Source organism: Cheilinus undulatus, linkage group 11 (genome assembly GCF_018320785.1).
Source record: "Cheilinus undulatus linkage group 11, ASM1832078v1, whole genome shotgun sequence".
Classification (NCBI taxonomy): domain Eukaryota; kingdom Metazoa; phylum Chordata; class Actinopteri; order Labriformes; family Labridae; genus Cheilinus; species Cheilinus undulatus.
This window is the reverse complement of record NC_054875.1, coordinates 37,928,302-37,948,471: the sequence shown is the minus strand read 5'-3', so window position 1 is coordinate 37,948,471 and position 20,170 is coordinate 37,928,302. Positions and strand designations below refer to the sequence as shown.

Genomic DNA, 20,170 nt, shown 5'->3' with positions numbered 1-20,170 from the left:
ACTCCCCATCCAGAGTTCCCTATACGACCAGGTAACTTGGGATCTCACCTGCCAACCCGTCTAAATTTTTTTTTTTGTACAACTGAAACGCAATGTTTTTCGGCCCATTTTTACCTGAGCAGCTGTATTGGTCTGCTACACTGTATAGCCTAACTTCCCTGCTGATGCAACCAGTGAGTCCTTCTTAAAAGGGTGACAGGTGGAAAAAAAAAAAAAAAAGCAGCTGCATGCAGAGAGGAGTCAGAATTGGAGGCAGATAGTGAAACGGAAAGTTTAAATAGTTGAATATGGTCCATAGATTTTTTCAATGACTGTTTCTGCACAATTTTTAAAAACTTTAGCAGGGAACCCAAAAGAGAGCTGCAACTTGCAAATGATCTCAATGACCTCGATTTCCAAAATTTAATCAGGCAATCCTTGGGTCGAAATTGACATTTGAGTAAAGTTTGAAAAAATCCCCTCAATGTCTTGTTGAGATACTGCACTAAGGATGAAACTGAAGCCCAAAGATATTGGCCTTTGACCTCAAAATGTAAACATTTCATCTTTAAGTCAGAGTGGACATTTGTGCAAAGTTTTAAGAAAATCTTTAAAAGTGTTCTAGAGATATTTCAAGAACACAACACCTCCAGCCCCAGCTATCACTGCTGTAAAGGCATAATGAGCGTTTCAATGTGAGGCATAAGGAAGATTCCTTGACTTTTGGTACCATTATGAATTGGAGACTAGACTAACTACATTTTTGCGTTAGCTCATTTGGCTCATTCAACACAGAAGGCTGCCACTTAATGCCGACATGTTGAACTCTTTTAAGATCATCAGGCAGACACTTTAACCCTGAAAAGTTTTTCCTGAAGAACACCTAAAAGACTCACAGAGGACACCTGAGACCTGAGGGGCCTTCAAAATAGGTCTAATGTGTTTTCTGGTAGGGGTGCTGGCTGAGCTGCAGAGAATCATTGCAGCTGATTTATAACTTTTTTAGTTCAGAGTGCAGACAGAAGAGCATTACAGCAGTCTAGACTGCTGGATATAAAGCATGCATTAGTCTCTGTGTGTCGCTCAGAGACAGAGATGATGGAACACTGGTGATATTTTTGGACCATAGAAAACAAATTTGGTGACAAACTGCACTTACACCTGTTTTTTTCCATAAGCCAAAAAATAATTCTATCATTTCCCTCTGATAATGTGACTCTATATCTTAAATTTCCTATTCTTGCATACATCCTTTTCCCTGTTATAGAGAGATAGTAAGATCATAATGGGGATGATAAGCCTTTTTCCGTGTTGGGGATCTTTCCGTTTAGATGCCTCATCTCTTAAAGTTGGTTAATGTTAAAAGACCATCTACTGTTTGGTCATTGTGGGTCATACACAGTAAACAAGATGATCCGAGCCCTGTCTGTACGCTCTCCGAGGAGAGGCCTGTAATTGGTTGTAATCCTGTCATGCTAAGCCCCCCTGATGGGAGGAAGTGGGAGAGGAGTGCTGGTGTGGATAATGACTACATGAGATGTTGTGTAAGAGCCCATATAGGTACATACATCCAGACGCCTCTGTCCCCGGAGCATGATGGATTACTGTGGCGGGTTGGCCATTATATTACTTCCTGACCATCCTTTAATCCTTCTGTTTCATCCATGCTTCATATCACCTTCATGCAGGGCATTTCTGCATTTTCATCCACTCTTTGGTGCTATTTTTGCTTCATGCAATCATCCATCCACAGATTTTGTTAATTTAGTAATTGCAGAATTGTTTTTACGGCCCGTAATACTAAGCTTGTTTCTTTCAAATAAATTGCACTATATGAGTTTATATTTCCCTCTTCATTGAGCTTGTGTAGGCTATCGTCCCCTTCCTTAAAAATTACTTTTGCAGATTTGTTTGATGTCAGATGGCTATGTTCACTGTCATTTATCAAGAAAGGACAATTATCTGTGTTCCCCTTGAATTTCATCTCACAGTAAGCATTGAAACGATTATTTTGGGAAAGCAACCAATCATAAACCCGGATAAATCTTGCAAATGTTTAGTAAACACATACATGGACATCTTTTAGGAATGATGAGCTTTTTCTATCATGCATTCTGTGACTTTCTAGAAGTTTTCTGGATGGCTCATGGCTGAAATCTTGCAGAGTTGCATACTCTCACATGCTTTCACATTGTGAGGATTATACTGTCAAACTGATGGTGGGATTGAGCATGGTGGTAGGTTCTCAGGAGGCAGGGAAAGCAGTTAAAATGGTGCTTCAACAAATTAACATGTCAGATTAAGTCACAGAATGTAACTCTATAATCACATTTTTTTGCTAATTTATAGACTGTTTATATTTCAATAAGGGAGAAAAATTAGACAAGGGTCTTGTTGTTAAAATAGGTGACCTGGGTTCAAATCTGGCTTTTTGCTCTTCCCTGTCATGTCATGCCCCACTCTTTTTCGCTCTAGTTTCCGTCTCTATCCACTTTCCTGTCCAAATAAAAGCAAGAAAAACTCCAAAAAACAGATGTTGAAAGACTTGCTTATTCAAAATCTTATTTTCTTGCCAAAATCAGCAACAGTAAAATTGTCTCAGACCGTTTAAGACCGTGGTTCCCAAAGTGAAGCTACTACAGGAATGGTGTGAAAAGGCCAAATAAACACAGTGCCTGCTTTTTGCACTGCTAGTAAAGGAGGGCAAATTTTGTGAGAGGACTTGCTTTGAAAATGTAAGGTTTGATAATGAATCTACACCAGATGTCACAATGAGAAACAACACAGCGTCACAGCTTGCCTTTGGTTTCATCTGTGAAAAGGTGTGTAATGAAGAGAGCCACTCTCCCTTTGCCACAACCTACCTGTGTGAGAGAGGTTTTTGCCTGCACTGACTGGTGGGAGAACTTAAAAATATTTTATCTGTCACAGGAGGCCTAGGTTTAAGGTGACCATAAAGCTCAGACCAAAACAGAAGAGCACCAAAGACAGAGTAAGTTTGAGGAATTTCATGATGAATACTTGAGAATGAAGGTTACAGTAACTAACATTTCTTGAAGTCAGTAGTGATCTTACATAAGAAGACACTTTATGTACAACGTCAGTTCCAAAAAAGTTGGGGCACTGTGTATTCACAATAGAACATTAACAACATATCAGATGTTGAAGCTGTGAAAAAGTAGGGACAGGACCATTTTTACCTTTGTGCAGCATCATGTCTGTTTTTAACAAAAGTCTGTAAACATCTAGAAAGAGAGGAGACCAGTTGCTGGAGTATCTGGAGAGAAATGTCCCATTCTTGTCTGATGTAGGATTCTAGCTACTCAACAGTCCTGGGTCTTCTTACTCATGTTATACAGCCCCAAATGTTTTCTGTTGGTGGAAGGCCTGGACTGCAGGCAGGCCTGTTCGACACTGGGATGTGACACTGTTGTGATGGGTGCAATGTGTGGCTCAGCAGTCTTGCATTGATAGTGTCTTTCCAGATGTGTGAGCTGCCCACGCCATAGGCACTATTGCAATCCCATACCACCATCAGAGAAGCAGGCTTTTGAACTGTCCTCTTTATACACATGAGACCGTGTCTTTGGTTTCCAAAAATAATTTCAAACTTTGCTCAGAAAAGGCAGCTATGTTTCTGGATTGTGTTCACATTTGGCTTCTTCATTGCATGATGCAGCTTTAACTTGCATTTGTAGACAGCATGAGGCACTGTGTTAACAGACCATGATTTCTAGAAATGTTTCTGAGCCAATACAGTCTGGTCCAGATTCATGCCTGTTTTTAATGCAGTGCTGCCTGAGGGCCTGAAGATCAGGGGCATCCAATATGACCTCTGGACTTGTCCCTTATGCTCAGAGATTTCAAAGAGATTCAAAGTCTTTGCAATTTTATGTTGAGGAACATTTTATGAAATTGTTCCACAATATTGAGTCACAGTTTATGAGATGTTCAAATTGTTGCATTCTGTTTTTATTTAGATTTTACACAGCATCCCAACTTTTTTGGAATTGGGGTTGTAGATTTGGCTTAAATTGAGATATGTCCTGATGTTTCAACTGTCTGTTTTATGAGGAAGACCATCTTTTTCTTACAAGACACAATGATAAACCATCTTCACCAAAAGTTACCTCACTTCTTGAAAACCCTGTCAGGAATCCTGCAGTCTTTCTCCATGTGTCACAGAGGAGAAAAAGCCTCCACTTTAAGAGAAGTCAGGTGTTTTTTTGCTTTATGGGCAATAGTTTTCTAAAAATAGATGATTTCATCACTGCTGAGTGACTTTCTGATTATTTCCAGTTTTTCCAAGCGATTCATCATTCTGTTTTTATGATGCTTTCTAAATTCTGGTCCTATTTCATCTTGTGTGCCCGACTTCTGCCCATAAACACTTAAGAGGTGCCGCTGTAAACACTCCTCTGTTTGTGTTCACTGATTTCCCATGAGATGTCACTCTGCATCCTCCTCCGTCTGTGTGTGTCATTGTGTGTGCATCTGCTCTGCTCTGCACATGCGCTCACCGCTGCACTTTGAAGCCCGGGTCGGGTGTCACTTTGCTTGTGCACGCTCATCTGTGTGTGTCAGGCCGAGCGGACATAGTGGAAGAGCGAACTGTCAAGCCCGATCAGACTGCACCGTCTCTCTCTCCATGAGTCTCCTGCTGTCTGACCAAATATAGCAGCAAAGTGACAAGCTCGCCCCTGGTTCTAACCGTCGTATTAATCCAAATCCCAACATGTCAGCCACTATCCAGCACCAGCACAGGATGGCTTTAAAAAAACATAAAGCTCCATGACAGCAGGCTGGTGAAGGTTGAGATGAGTGTCAGGCAGCTTTGACAGGACATTTCCTTTTTACTTATCTGATTCTTGAAGCTTTTTAGTGGCAAACTCGTTGTGTCAGCTTTTCAAAACTTTTGCTCCAGACTGTCTCTTTCAGCTGCAGTTTCACCTGCAGACAGAGCTTCAGGTATTTATGAGGCAGACGTTCTTTTTTACCTTGAGTAGTTGAAAGAGTTTATCCCTGTCTAGACATTTGAGGATTGGTATATCTTATGGACTGTATAATTCATATTTGCTCTTTATAACAATACATTCAACTTGAATATCTGTCAGGATAATAGGTTCATATTTCCATTTTTCTGTCGCTCTGCATAGGCCATAGAGCAGGGGTCATCAACTACATTTGCACAAGGGCCAGTTTTTCCCTAAACATGCAGTTTGGGGGCCGAACTTTCACATAGAAAGACATTTCTAGAATGGTCTGATTAACATATTTTTGTTCTGATATTTTTATTTTATCTTTTTTATTCAAATGTTTGTATATAAATGTTTATAACAACCAGCCACTAGGGGGCGACTGAGATATTTAAGCTGAATATTTCTGTCATCTGTTACTGGATTTGATGCTAATTTGCTGTGTTGTGATGAGTGAAAAACCCAAGCAGGAAAATTGCACTTCCAAAATGCCTGAAGCCGAAAGTTTCCACAGGAAATGTAAATTTTTAACAAGAATGGACGGATAAATACGCGTCTAACATGAGTTATGCTACTAATAGCTGAGAGGGGGAACGCTAAAAAATGGATGAATCATAAAGCCATTCCTGATGAGTTGTTTTTGGAGGTGTTTGATAGCTTTAGAGAGTTTATGAGAAAAGAAACACCCATAATACCACAGCGTATGTTTCCAGATGGGAAGGTGTGGGGGGCCTGATGTGGCCCAAACTTTTCAAACCATGCAAAATCACTTTTCCAGGCTTTTCTAACAAAAATATGTGCCCCTGGCCAGTCCACAATCCCCTCAAGTACCAGAACCAATCTTTCCCCACCTTTCAGAAAATGTGGGCTGAAACAAGCTGTTCTCAGATTTTCCCCTCATGATGTCATGAGGGGAGTTAGTTTCGCCCCCAGGTTCGATTGGCCCTCCACACTTGGTAGGAAGTTCTGCCCTCCTCTCCTGCCAGCTGAGAGGAGGATCAGAAGAGCCAGATCCATTAAGCAACATCCATTTCCTGAAAGGGCAGGGTCAGGGGGTGGAGTCAGACAGCTCAGTAACATTTAAAGCCACAGACACAGAAACAGCTCGTTCTGAGCAGGGCTGAAACAGAGGGGTTTTTAAACTTGCAAAAATAAAATGCTGGAGTGTTTTTTCAGCGACAGACTTCACAGGCATGTTATGGGGACCTCTGAGACCAATATAAACTTGTCTCAAAAGGTAAAATATGTCCCCTTTAACTAATGTCTATACTAACTTAACTCTGACTCATGGAAGAACTGATTTGATTTTGGAAGTAAAAAATTTCACCATTCAGGTCATTTAGTACATGTTTATCCCAGAGAATGTGATATCACAGGATTATTTTGAGGTATTTTCTGTAAACACTGCACAAATTTCCACTCTGACTCAATGATACACTCTTCAGATTTGGAGGTTACAGATCAAATCCACCGGCCATTTGGCCTCATGATTATTCCTCAATTGTAAATGCAAAATCTCACAAATGCTTCAAAAGGATTTTCTTAAGACTTTGCACCAATGTCCACTCTGATCCAAGAGTGACTGATTAGATTTTACTGGATAGGTCAACTGTAATGGTTATTGGGCCTTGAGTGTTAGATCACAGGATTATTTTTTAGGGATTTTTTGCAAGCTTTGCACAGTGTCCACTCTGACTCAGTGATACACTTGACAGTTGTTGGAGGTTACAGGTTCTATATACAGGGCCATTCTATAACAGGGCCTCATTTTTATCCCTTCACTCACAGCAAAATCTTAAAAAAAAAAAAAGTGCTCTAAAGGGATCAAACTTTGCACAGACACCCATTCTCACTCCTGGGTAGACTTAAATCAATTGCGATGTAAAAGGTCTTCATTTATAAAACAACTGTGTACCTCATGGAGGCAAATTACTGCCAGGGAGTAATTCTTCCTTATTCTTAAAAAAATGAGAGTGAAATGAATGTATGTTTGAATATGACTTTAAAACAGCTGACTGTTGAATATCAAAATATCAGCAGTTGTATTTTTGTGCTGCTCTACTTCAGCCTAGGATGTCGAATAAAAATAGGCAACACACTCTGCTGGTTTAAATTGCAGTACATTTAGATTAATTCTGCTGTACAGTTGAACATTTTCATACAAGGCTGAATGAGGATCATTTCACTTTTGGAGGCAGCCTCAAGTGGCCACTGGAGGAAGTGCAGTATTTAGCATTATCACTCTATCTTTCAGCTGGTTGATATGCTGGTGCTGCTTGGTATGTTCCAGTTTATTGACATGTGTAATGCTGAGGATAGTGGGTCTCACCAGTAGGAAGCTTTTTCCTCAGTCCTTCTCTCCCAGTGGAATAGTAATGGTTGCATTATGTAATTTTTTTTTAAATTCAGCTGATTTACCCCATGGTTGTCCCTTCCTGACTGACAGGACAGATGCATGCCTCATAGATCAAACTGCATGAAGTTAAATGTCACTGAATACACGAGTCGCCTTGAAACCAAGCACAAAAGAGCTGAAAATGATCCCTGTGTGACCCTTTGCTGTTGAAAAGGCACATCTGCATGACTGTGATTTCCCCTGGGGACGTGTTTCTCTGTAAATCTGGACAGACACATTGTGAGAGATAAGCTAGCTTGAAATCTGGACCAACTGGTGGATAGTACATGCTTTATTCAAAAACACCTGCTGTACCTGGCCTTTTAATGCATACTGAATACAGGCAGCTGTCGGGGGACGGTTAGACCCTGGAGAAGCCATCAAGGAGTCTCCTCACGCATCAGATCATACAGATATTTCATTATTCATAAATCCCTGCATGCTGCTTTTTATTGTACAGCCACTTTGTTATTTTCTATTCTTGTCATGAGTACAGGAGTATATCAGGAAAAAATCTGTTCTTACCTTTAAGCAAAAACAGATGGCTTGCTGTAGTATCCTGATAAGAACTACTAAACAGGATTTCCATTTTTCACTGTTTGTATAAAAGCACTTTTGGAGATTTCACTCCCATGGGAACAAAAAGACTTATCGTCACTGCACTTTGAATTTATTCCAATATTTGTTTTAGTCTGTGGCTTTGAAAGTTTGTCTGCCATAGGACTGTAGGACTTTCTTATCTTTCTTATCACAAATAGGGCAACTAGAAGTACCACTTTGTGTTTATCTGACTCCATGAGGTGTACAATTGACAGACAGAAACTGTGCAATGAAACATCAAGAAGAAGGGCCTGGATTCTGTAGGAGTATGATTTGAAGCAATCTTTTAGGCAAGGGATGAACATGAAGCTTGATGGCCTTGACCTCCCAAAATCTAATCAGTTCATTATTGAATCCTAGTGAACATTACTCCATGTCAGTACACGACTTTTGTCGTTTTTGAAAAGAAAACAACTCACTGCTTTTCTTTGTTCTTCTTTTAATGAAGAAATGTTGTGAAGTTCTGATAAAACTGGTGCTTTAGCAGCATCCACGATAAGTTCTTCCACCATATCTCCATTGGCCTCTTGTCGCTGCTTGCTTACGTCACGACTCTGCCGCGCCTGGAAGTACTGTCCCTCGTCGCTGATTGTCTGATTCTAATTGCAGTGTAGAGGTCCATTTAGAGCTGTTAAGTACTAACTTTCCTCCGTTCCTACTCATTCCTCATGGCAGACCCCAACTACCTGACTTCCAATGGACATTCTGGATCACATGACTGCAGACAACCTGTGGTGTTCACAAGCAAGGGATGAACATGAGGCACAATGACCTTAGCCTTTGACCTCCAAAATCTAATCAGTACATCCTTGGCAGAGAGTGGACATTTCTGCAAAGTTTGAAGAAAATCCCTAACAGTGTTTTTTGAGATACTGTGTGCACAAGCTAAGGATGAACATGAGGCCCAGTGACCTTAACCCTTAGCCTTTGTCTTCCAAATGGAGTTATTCCATCTTTGAGTCAGAGTGGACATGGATGCAAAGTTGAACAGCAGATGAACAGACAAGTGTACAGATGGTCAACCTGAAAACATCACGCCTCCAGCTTTGTCTATCGTTGGTGCAGAAGTATAATAAACCTGAAGGAGCTGACTCATATTGAATATGACATATAGTTTATTTATGAGGCTAAATTTCCACCAAAATTAAACTTTCTTTCGAGTGGAAATCAGATTCAGCCGTCTGGAATAGATTGCCTTCAAGGCTGAAAGTACAGTCGCACACATACAACACCAGTGACTGGTTCAAGCACCGCTAAGAAAAATGCTTTCACACCAGAGACAATCATCCTCCCATTTGTTTGAGTGCTGCAGGTCATTGTGAGAGGGGGATGGGGGAGTGTTGTCCTGAAAACAGGGCAATTCCAGGCCCAATTTGTGTGGTAATTCATTCCACATGTGCTCCTTATATCTCTGATGTTCGGCCAGGGAGCAGGTGTTTGGTATTCTCAGTAAATGTGAAAGAATCCAAGAGGGAGGTCCGTTCCTAATATCAGAGCTCTTCATTGTCATCACGGTAATTCACGATGACACGGTGGAAACAGGATCACTGAGCAGCACTGCTGGCTGTGTTCACGACTGACCTTTGAGATATATTTTCACACGCTCAGCTCAGAGTTAGATAAGTTGTTTTTGGGGATCTTCAGCAGTAATTATAAATTAATTGAGGTCAAACCTCTGCTTTCTTGCTTAGATGTTGACAAAGATATGAATTATTAGGGTCAGAGTACTCAGAGACCATGAGGATATGTGTTGTGATTTATTCTAATGCATTATTAAGCATATTAGAGCCCACACACTCAGTCTGCTGCTATGGAGGATTTGAAATATATGACCCAGTTCTACTGAAAAAAAGGTTCCTGCTGTCTTTGGTGACCCCTTAACATTTCCTAGATCACAGCCTTAAAGTTGAGAAGAGAACAATTGAAATTAAATACAGTAAGTAATTAGGCCACTGTTTAAGATTTTCTTCTGTTGATCCAGTCTGGTGTGTTTAACTTGGAGAAGCAAATTTTGACAGAAATAAAGTTTTTATCGTTATCAGCGTGTTTTTTTTCTTTAGGGATCCCCTCACAGCGTTTCAAACTGCTATGCTGTTTGATTATCAGTCGAGTCGTAATCACAGCCACTGTAGGACTTAGATTTACCACAGAAGAAAATGTTGGGGATGGAAAGTTTCTGCAAAAGCAGGAAGCAGTCGGTGCCACTACTTTGCCTTGCAAACAGACTGAGCGCTTGATTTGGCTCATTTGTTTAAAAGTGAGGGAGTGTGAACATATGACAGCAGCAGAGAGCCTCAGACCTCCTGTATCCAAAGTTCATGTAAAAGATGAATGCATTGTTTTCAATGTTTATTTGTCTGTAATGCTTCTGTAAAATAGTTTGAAAATTTGTTTTATTTTCATCAGATGTTCTTCAACCCTCCTCTTGACAATTTATCAGTGCATAGCTTTCATTCTCCTCTACTTATTCATCCTTGTTTACGTAGAAATATGATCAAACTGCTGACATGGCTCCAACTTTACTACATAATCACATAATAAGACGCTAACATTTCAAGCTGAAAAGAGTGTCAAAGTCTTCTTTGCTTCTAACATTGAAATATGTAACACTTTGTGTTACTTTCCTGCCATTCACCACTATTAATTGCCACTTTTTACCAATTTGGGGCAATTTTTGACTTTTTTACCTAATGTTTGCCACTTTGTACACATTTTTGCCACTTTAAACCAAATTCTGCCTGTTTAATTCAATTTCACCACCTTTCCACCCATTTCTGCCATTCTTGAGTCATTTTTGCCACTTTCAAAACCTTTCCAACCCTTTGTTTCCCATATTTGCTACTTCTAAACCAATTTAATGCCAATTTCTGCCTATTGCTTCATCTGCTGACAACATTAACTGCTTTTCACCACTTTTACACCCATTTTTGCACATTTTAACCATGTTTCACTATTTTTATGCCAATTTTGCTACTTTTAACCTGAGTCTCCCTCTTCCTTCCAATTATTTGCCCCTATTAACCCATTTTAAACCTGTTTTTGTCTCTTTACACTAATTTTTCCCATTTTAAAAACCATTTCACCTTTGTTTTTCACCCATTTCTGTCTCTTTTGAGTATTTTTTCACTTTTAGACAATTTTTGACTCTGTTGATCCATTATTGGCACTGATAACCCACTTTTTATACCCATTTTTGCCACTCTCAAAACACCTTTGCCATTTCTGCCTGTTACTTGCCTCTGTTAATGCATTTCTGCCACTGTTACCCATTTCTGTCAATTTTCAATTACATTTTAACATTATTTTTCACCAATTTCTGCTACTTTCAAGCCATTTTTTTCACTCTATGCCTATTGTTACCTCTGTTGACACCAACTTTGCCACTGACAACCCCTTTTAAGCCTGTTTTTTTGCCACTTTCTGCCTAATACTTGCCTCTGTTAACCTATTGATGCCACTTTACACACATTTTTGCCTCTTTTCATTCCCATTTCACCACCTTTTCCACCCATTTCTGCAACTTTTAAGCCATTTTGCAACTTTCCGCCATTATTACCAATCCATTATTACCCTTTTATACCTGTTTTTGCCATTTTCTACCTTTTTTTCAGCTTTTATCCATTTTAACACTTTAACTACATTTTTGCCACTGTCAATCCATTTTTCTACTTTTACAATCCTATTTCACCACCTTTTCAACCCTTATTTGCCATTTTTACCCGTTAATTCTGCTTTTAAAAAAAGGGGTTTGCATTTGCAAGAAGGCTATAAACTGCGACACAAATGAATAACAAATATTTGTTGCATTGATGAGAGTGGTTATCATTCAGGTAATCTATCTATCTATCTATCTATCTATCTATCTATCTATCTATCTATCTACACATATGCATATATAATTATATATGGTTATTACAGTTTAATTGTAAAATGGACCATGATTTTGTAGACCTTTTTTTTTTTTTACTTTTTTGTCAGAAAAAAAATGATCATACCTATTCAGAATTCTTAATTTCATGTCCTCATAAAAGCAGAAAATTGTTTAAAGCAATGATGATAAAACCACATATCATAGGCAGAGGCAGAGATTGTTAATAAGTGCAGGGATCTAGTTCTGTTTTTCCACATCCTCTGTAGCTCTGTATTGTTTTCGGATCCCCACCGTGGTCGACCACCACTAATTGAATTCTGACCTATTGGAGACACTGAGCAGTTTACCAATGTCAACAGATTCATTCATATTTTAAATCAGTGGCCATCTTCCCTGCTGAGGACCTCTGACACGTTGCTGCTGTATAAAGTGAGTGTGATTGGAGTCCTAAACCTTTAAGTACCCTCAGGGGTCAGGGTCATATTTCCCCCTCACACATACATTACAGGCATCACACTCTGAGCTGCTTCCTGTGATTAGATTGTCAAAAAGCATGAACAGATGTGTTGCCTTTACTGTGACAAAGCCAGATGCTGACCCCTTTTTTTAGAATATGTTTTAAGATGGAGCCAGAGTGAGCCAGCACTTGAGCTCTTTTTATTATCGTCTTGCTCCTCTTCATTGAGAAATTGTAGTCTGAGAGTGAGAGAGGCAAGGAGAGGTCGAGAGACAGGGAAATTTCAGGACAGCAGCAATTCTCTGGGGATAAGCGGTTGGTGGGGGCAGGCGAGGGGAGTGGCCACAGGCCATTTCACCGGGATAATGGGATGGGAATCCCTGGCAGCGGGGGCCGGTCAGAAGGGATTTACTGCCCGATTCTGCAGAGGACACAGGAGCTGGCAGGATGCTATCATTTTTAAACCCAGCATCTTCTTTCACAGGAGATAAAAATAAATCTCCACACAGCTCACGATCTTTTCCTTCTGCTGCTGCTGTTATTTAATATTTTGCCAGGGCACAAAAGTGTTGAGATCCCACAGACAGTGCTCCGTGATTTCATTGGCTTTTAATTTGAAAGGAACCAGCTGCAATAATCTATATGAAAGTACAGCTCAAAACAGGAAATCTGCCCGCTCTTATCTGATAATGTGTTTTATCCATAAGCACTATTGACAAAAGCTCTCACAGGCGACCATTTTTATTTTTTCAATCACAAACTGAGCTCTCCAAAAAAAAAATAGAACATCTGCAGCCTTCGCTCAAGGGTTTAAAAGAGAGATAGAGGCAGATTAATGTCCCCTTTCCAGCGGGACGCCTCTACAAATTACTGCTAATCTGGTCAAAGTCAAAGTTTGGTCCAGTGATATAATAGAGTCTTCTTTTTTAGCAGCCGGCTTTGGACAGTGAGAGGATTATTTGTTTTGTTTATCACAAAACACAGCTCTTAATGGGGCACAGTATGATGACTGTGCTCTAATCCCTTGTTATCTCTTCATGTCTGACACATACAGCACACAAACACCCAAACAAACACACACAAACACACACATACTTTGGTCTGAGGTCGTTCGCCGAGGAGACTTCAGAGGGAAGGACAGACGAGATGACACTTTGCCTGCACACGGGGTTATTTAGCAGGGATTGAGGCAGGAAAAGACTGCTGCTGACATTAGTCACAGGTCTGCTGGGAGCTGCGGTTTGAAGCTTAGAGGAGGGAACGCGCATGTTCACTGGGGATTGAATAAGAGTCATTACAGTAATTAAAAACCTTTCTGCACATGCTTTTATCATCCAGCACAATGAGAGGAAAAGATTGCAAGTTACAGTGCTGTGAAAAAGTATCTGCCCCTTCTTGATCTCTTATTTCTTACATATTTGTCATACTTCAGTGTTTGAGATCATCAAAAAAATTTCGTATTAGACAAAGATTACCAGAGTAAATACAAAATGCAGTTTTTAAATGATGATATAATTTATTAAGGGAAAAGCATCCAACCCTCGAGCCCTATGTGAACAGGTATTTTTCCCCTCATGAATTAAATGTGATTAACTACTTTTATTTTGAAAAGATGAGTTCAGTTTCACAAGACACACCCTGGCTGGATTACTGCCAAAAAATTTTTGTATTGCAGCCTGATTTTATAAAAAGACTTTTATTCTCATTAACCCATTACATCCAAAATTTTTCCCGGGCGTTCTTAACTGGTGGGTCGGGACCCAAGAGTGGGTAGCGAAGCTCTTTCCAGTGGGTCGCCAAAGGTGCCAGGAAAACAATGTGGCAAATTCTTTGTGGACATACGCTATATTGCCAAAAGTATTCACTCACCCATTCAATAATTGAAATCAGGTGTTCCACTTCCATGGCCACAGGTGTATAAAATCAAGCACCTTGGCATGCAGACTGTTTCTACAAACATTTGTGAAAGAATGGGTCGCTCTCAGGAGCTCAGTGAAATCCAGCGTGGTACTGTGATAGGATGCCACCTGTGCAGCAAGTCCAGTCGTGAAATTTCCTCGCTCCTAAATATTCCACAGTCAACTGTCAGTGGTATTATAACAAAGTATAAGCGATTGGGAACAACAGCAACTCAGCCACGTCAAATGGCGGAGCAGGGTCAGCGGACGCTGAGGCGCATAGTGCGCAGAGGTCGCCAACTTTCTGCAGAGTCAATCGCTACAGACCTCCAAACTTCATGTGGCCTTCAGATTAGCTCAAGAACAGTGCGTAGAGAGCCTCATTGAATGGGTTTCCATGGCTGAGCAGCTGCAACCAAGCCATGCAGTGGTGTAAAGCACACCGCCACTTGACTCTAGAGTAGTCGAGACGCGTCCTCTGGAGTGATGAATCGTGCTTCTCCATCTGGCAATCTGATGGACGAGTCTGGGTTTGGCGGTTGCCAGGGGAACGGTACTTATCCGACTGCATTGTGCAAAGTGTAAAGTTTGGTGGAGGGGGATTATGGTGTGGGGTTGTTTTTCAGGAGCTGGGCTTGGCCTCTTGGTTCCAGTGAAAGGAATTCTGAATGCTTCAGCATACCAAGTGATTTTGGACAATTCCATGCTCCCAACTTTGTGGGAACAGTTTGGGGATGGCCCCTTCCTGTTCCAACATGACTGTGCACCAGTGCACAAAGCAAGGTCCATAAAGACATGGATGAGAAAGTTTGGTGTGGATGAACTTGGATGGCCTGCACAGAGTCCTGACCTCAGCCCGACAGAACACCTGTGGGATGGATTAGAGACTGAGAGCCAGGCCTTCTCGTCCAACATCAGTGTGTGACCTCACAAATGTGCTTCTGGAAGAATGGTCAAAAATTCCCATAAACACACTCCTAAACCTTGTGGAAAGCCTTCCCAGAAGAGTTGAAGCTGTTATTGCTATAGCAAAGGGTGGACCGACATCATATTAAACCCTATGGATTAAGATTGGGATGTCACTTAAGTTCAAATGCGAGTCAAGACAGGTGAGCAAATACTTTTGGCAACATAGTGTACATCCTTACATTTTTATTGGGTTTACCAGTGATAAGAAATAAATGTTAAACACTCAATAATTTCTAAATGATTGAAAACAGAAATCAGTTGTATTTCTTTACATTTGGAGGTTATTTTTTTATCAAATCAAAGCTATATCCATCAAAAACATCCTAACAGATCAAGCTACATATTAACATAGGAGCCCTTTTTGATATCACCTTAACAACTCTGATCCATTGAACTTGTAAGTCCGTATATAGTTTCTGTCTGTATTTCCTTTGAGGATGCTAGAAGTGCCTCCCAAAGCTGCTGTTTTAAGGTCCACTCTCATAGAGCTCCCTTTTAAGGATGCTCCACAGGTTCTCAAAAGGGTTGAAGTCAGGGGGTGATGTTTGTCACAACATGATTTTTTTTTTTTTAGCAGCCAACACCTCAGTGGGATTTTTTGCAGAATGAGATGGTTCCTGCAGAGCTCAGAGACAGACTTGTTTCACAGCACATATCTGGGGAAGGCTACAAACAATTCTGCTGCACTGAAGGTTCCCAAGAGCACAGTGACCTGCATAATTCTCAAGCTGAAGAAGTTACGCACAACCAGGACTCTTCCAAGAGATCTGGTCGCTCAGCTAAACTGAGCAACTGGGAGAGAATGGTCTTAGTAAGAGAGGTGACCAAGAACCCGATGGTCACTCTGACTGAGATCCAGAGAAAACCCTTTTGTTTAAAGCAGGATTTCATGTGTTTTGCACTGACTTGAGGCTTCCAGCTAGCCACTCTGCCATAAGTCCAGATCTGCATCCTTTCTCTGAGCTCTGTAGGCAGTTCCTTTGACCTCATGTCTTGGCTTTTGATATGCATTGTCAGCTGTGAGGCCTTCTATAGAGAGGTGTGTCTTCCTTTCCACATCAAGTCCAATCATTTTAATTGATGACAGGTGGACGCCAACCAAGGCGTAGAGAAATCTCAGTAATTATCAAAAGAAACTGGAGGAATCTGAGCTAAGTTTCAAGTGTTTTTGCAAAGCGTCTGAATACTTATGTCAAGGCGTTTTTTTTGTTTTTCATAAATTTGCTAAAATTTCTAAAATTCTGTTTTCACTTTGTCATGATGGAGTACTGAGTGTAAATTAATGAGAACAAAAATGGATTTTTTTTACTGTAGCATCAGGCTGAAACATAACAAAATTGAAAGAGTGAAGGAGTTCTGAATACTTTCTGAATGCTCTGTAATTTATTTGTTCAGAACAGCAGAATTAGGATGTCTACATGACGGTACATGTCGTTTTCCTCCGTGCTAAATGTGTTTTCTCTCTGTCTTTCCCCTCCAACCAAAAGCTTTCAGGAAACTCTTTACCTTTGAGAGTTCATGTTTGGCCCCTTGTTTGAGCCACATCATGATAAACATTAACGTGCATGCGAGCGTTTTTCTTTTCTTTCACGTGTGGCTGATGTGGTTGCCACAGCAACAGCCCTAGCTGGCTCATGAGGCGGTGTGGGGATTAAAGGACACCCCCGTCACCCAAATCAGGCCTCTCTCTTTCTGAGCGGCAAACTTCACTCGTCCCCGCGGATACATGATGGGGGAGGGGCTCTTGCTTTGAAGGGGGATGAGTGAAGTGATGTTGGTGGTCCATTTAAGGGGGGTTGGTGCCAGCTTTAGAGTTCTGGCTTTTTCCGACAAGTACTATCTTATGTGTGAGCTTGAGAGCAGACAAAGAGGGTGGAGATAGAGGAACTAAAGAGTGCATATGTGTACGAGACTGAGTGGGAGGAGAGAGAGAGAGAGGGAGGAGAATGAGCGGCAGAGAGGATGCTCGCTGGGAGTGTGCGACAGTGTAAAGAGCTGAGAGTGAGGCCAGCAGGTGAACGAGCGATGGAGAGCTGTGAGTGAAGCTGAAGAGAGAGAGAGGAGAGTCAACGAGGAGGGACAAAGAGAGAGAGAGGAGATAACTGTGAAAGAAGAGGGAGGAGGGAGAGAGAGAGAGGCTTTTAACCAGAGGAGAAGCGTAGACAGTGAGTGAGTCATCTCCTGCCCGGCTGCTGGTCACCGACCGGACTTTCCCCGCCGAGCGTCCAGCTGCTGCTGCCAGAGTAAGTTTGCCTCTGAGCTCCACGCAGGACATCAGGGCACGCGGGTGACATCCTCTTCTTCTTCTTCTTCAAGCGGATGATTTGTGTGGTGCGTCGTGAACCAGCTGGGGTGTGTTATGTAATTTGTTGTGGTGTTGGGATGAAGCTGTGGCTTAGTGCTGCAAACTGATCTGCAGGAGGGTTTACGTGTTCACGCTGCACGGAGCTGGCAGGTGTGTGTAAACAACAGTATGTACAGTGGCAAGTGCTGTACAGAGGATTTTTCTTCAGCCACTTTGACTCTGAGTTAGAGTTAAAAGAAGGTAGAGTTTCAGACATTTTTTCATTGTACTCTTTTACATTTTGTACAAGAAGGAACGATGCGCCAGTATCTGTACAAGTATAAATCTTCCTTGTTGCGATATAAAGTGCCTCGAAAGAGCAGCAGCCACTCTGATTTCTCCATAATCTACAGTTTTGCAGCCTTGAAGTCAAAAAGATATGCATGTTTTTTCTATTTGTAAAATTAGCAAAAAGCAAGCATCTGTTGGGTGCAAAAGTGTTAAATGTAAAGTCATTTGTTTTACCTTATCTTATCCAGGACCTGTACAGCAAAGTAAGGAAGCCCTAAGCGGACATGCATCTATAAACTTAAGCAACATTTACCATGATTACAAAGGCAAAAAACTCTATACTGACAGGCAAAAATCCTGAGCAGAACAAGAATTACGTTGAACATAAATTTGCCAAAGCTGTGTTAGAGTTGTACAAAAGAGAAGAGGGAGATGGTGAAAAAGGAAAGAGGCAGAAAAAGACAAGAGGTAGAGGCAGAAAAAAAGAAGATGCAGAAAAGGAAAAAGGAAGATGCAGAGAAAGGAGAGAGATGCAGAAAAAAGAGGAGAGGGGATGCAAAAAAAGAAAATAACGATGCAGTAAAGAATAGAAGAAGATGCAGGAAAGATGCAAAAAAGAGAAGAGAAAGATGCAGAAAAAAGGAAGAGGGGATGCAAAAACAGAAGAGGAAGATACAGAACCAGGGAAGAGGGAGCTGCAGAAAAAGGATAAAAATGAGATGCCGAAAAAGAGGAGAGAAAGATTAAGAAATAAAGAAAAGAGGGAGATGCAGAAAGAGAAAGGAGGAAGATACAGATAAAGATAAGAGGAGGTTCAGAAAAAAGAGAAGAGGGAGATGCAAAAAAAAAGGAAAGAGGGAGATGCAGAGGAAAGATAGGAGGGAGATGCCGAAAAGGAGAAGAGGAGATGCAGAAAAAAGAAAGAGGGAGATGCAGATTAAGAGAATGGTAGATGCAGAAGAGGAAGGAAAAAGACAAGAGGTAGAAGCAGAGACGAGAAGACAGAGACAAGGGGAGAAGGAAGATACAGATAAAGAGAAGATGAGATTTTAAAAAAATGAAGAGAGAGATTCAGAAAAAAAGAAGAGGGAGATGCAGAAAAAGGGGGATGCAGAGAGTGTGAAGAGGGAGATGAAAATGATGAAGTGAGAGTAACAGAAAAAGAGAAAATAAGCAGAGCAACAAAATGTAGACGGTAAATTTACAGCTGTCCTGGCAATTAATTAGTAGTAGTAGGTGTGGAATTAGCCGTAAGAGACATGTTTGATTGGAGGCTGAACAGACTAACTTTAGCACTCACAGCTAATGAATAAAAATGAATTAAAGAAGGATTTCTTTAATGATAGCAGTTGAAGATGGGTTGCCCTTAAATTCTCTATAATAATAATAAAAGTGGTGTTGATAGTAAAGCCGTTGTAGATGGGCAGATCCACAGCAGCAGGTCTTCGATGTCTGTAATTATGGTGACAGTCTGTAGTGTAACTGTGTTATATCTGTCATAATGAGTTCTTTCTGGATGTTTTCTCAAGAGCTTGTCTTGGTTATCTTGTAGTCTTGAGAAAACAGATGCTTTACTGTTGCAATGAGTTAATTTCTCAAGATCTCTAGACTTATTATGGCAGTCACAGGAAAACCAGTGCTGTTTCTGCAAGATCAGAAGAGAAATATGCTGAGATTTTGAGTAGTTTGAAAAATATATATGGGCGCATATCCTCTGAGGGCTTCCATAGCAAAGCACTTTGATGCTTTGATTTGTGAACTATTCGAGAAAAAAGAAGGAATATCCTTCTTCTCTCACATTAAATCATGCCCTATTTTCTGCTTATCCATTACAAACATCCCTATTCAAATCTGTTCTGTTCGCTTTTGTAGTATGGCCTCATATGCAAAAGTTTAAAGGGGGTTATCACCTGTGCACGGCTCTGTGTAATACAATATCTACCTCTAAACGAGCTGTTTGATCCGTGTCAGTGTTTGTCCTGCGTCCATTTATTGAGCATCACTTCTAATTAAGAGTTCAGGGCAGCTGATGCCCGGTCGTATCCTGATCTCCCATGGGAGATCCTCTGCTGCTGCCTGGGCTACTCGCCTCATTCATGTTTCTCCAGTCTGCTGAAAAATAATACAACTGTTCTCATTTTGTTTTGGAGCTCCTTTGATTGAAGATTCACCCGCTCGTTGTGTAACAGCAGGCAGCGCCGCGTGTTAATGAATCACCCTTCTTTTTTCTTCACCTATATTTGGTTCTTGGTACAGTGAGTGAATGTGAGAATACTCTATTTTAGTCAGCAGCTGTGCGTCTTATCACACACCACAGACTCATGCAGTCACTTAAAAGATTGATTATTCTGTCCGCACACTAGATGCTCAAAAAGGATTATTTTTTTTAGTTCCATCAGTTCATCACTGAATGCATTAGATAATACTTCCCTGCAAATGAATCTCTTACA

General features: G+C 40.8%; 1 protein-coding gene across 15 annotated transcripts in view; it reads left to right on the top strand.

Annotated features, from left to right (window-relative positions):
* rap1gapa (RAP1 GTPase activating protein a) overlaps positions 1-20,170 on the top strand; it is a 131,075-nt gene that overhangs the window by 61,729 nt on the left and 49,176 nt on the right. Inside the window, exon 1 of one of the 15 annotated variants that reach the window (XM_041799534.1) lies at positions 17,208-17,388. The exons of 12 other annotated variants lie outside the window; for them this stretch is intronic. The gene's annotated coding sequence lies outside the window, so the exon portion shown is untranslated. Of the gene's footprint in view, positions 1-17,207; positions 17,389-17,419; positions 17,477-20,170 lie in introns of those variants that run through there. 2 more of the 15 variants (XM_041799537.1, XM_041799535.1) reach the window with 2 other exon arrangements.